Source organism: Limulus polyphemus, unplaced genomic scaffold (genome assembly GCF_000517525.1).
Source record: "Limulus polyphemus unplaced genomic scaffold, Limulus_polyphemus-2.1.2 Scaffold1355, whole genome shotgun sequence".
NCBI classification, from domain to species: Eukaryota; Metazoa; Arthropoda; class Merostomata; order Xiphosura; family Limulidae; genus Limulus; species Limulus polyphemus.
In genome coordinates this window covers 251,768-252,411 of record NW_013666965.1, presented here as the reverse complement: position 1 = coordinate 252,411, position 644 = coordinate 251,768, and the positions used below count along the sequence as shown (strand labels likewise).

Sequence of the window (644 nt, the reverse complement as noted above, 5' to 3'; positions counted from 1 at the left end):
GACAAAATCACGTGGCCTCACATCACACCATAACATGACTTCACCGGCGTCTTTGCTAACCGGCGAGAACGATCGAAACTTTTGTCTACAAAGGTTTGTTAATGTCGATGTCTTGAGAGTATATTATAGTGCAAAGGAACACATTTAGGCTTACCTTCAGTCTTCCCAGAGTAACACAGCAGGAAGGCTGGTGACATTGCTATTACTAATAATTGTTTTATAACTAATTGGTTTCATAAGTTTGCTGTTTAATACTGGTATTCCTGAGGGTGTGTTGTCAAGCGAACGCACAGTTACAACTTACAGGTGACTTTTCTACTTTTAGCTTGCTGTATCTCCTTTTGTATATTAAATTTAATATAAATAATATTATCACAATGAAAGTTCTCTATTTTACTTTACTTTTAGTACAACAGCGCAGATTTCAATATTGTTAACCTTAATAATCTTATAAAATATTTCAAAACATATTTTTAACATGATACTGATAAAGTAAAAGTAACTAAAACTAAATATTTTTTTCAACCGTAAATGATAAGTATAGTAATTAATATATTATTATATAACTTAAGTTAATTATTTAATTATACCATTTAATTTCGCACCTTCAGTATTTCAACTTGGCTTTCTAGTCTTCTTAGGCC

At 31.1% G+C, this 644-nt stretch overlaps 1 protein-coding gene across 1 annotated transcript in view; it reads left to right on the top strand.

Annotated features, from left to right (window-relative positions):
* The first annotated feature begins 62 nt into the window (after positions 1-62).
* Positions 63-644, top strand: part of LOC106463236 (fatty acid synthase-like) — a 60,100-nt gene continuing 59,518 nt past the window's right edge. Inside the window, exon 1 of the mRNA XM_013923232.2 lies at positions 63-306. The gene's annotated coding sequence lies outside the window, so the exon portion shown is untranslated. The remainder of the gene's footprint in view (positions 307-644) is intronic.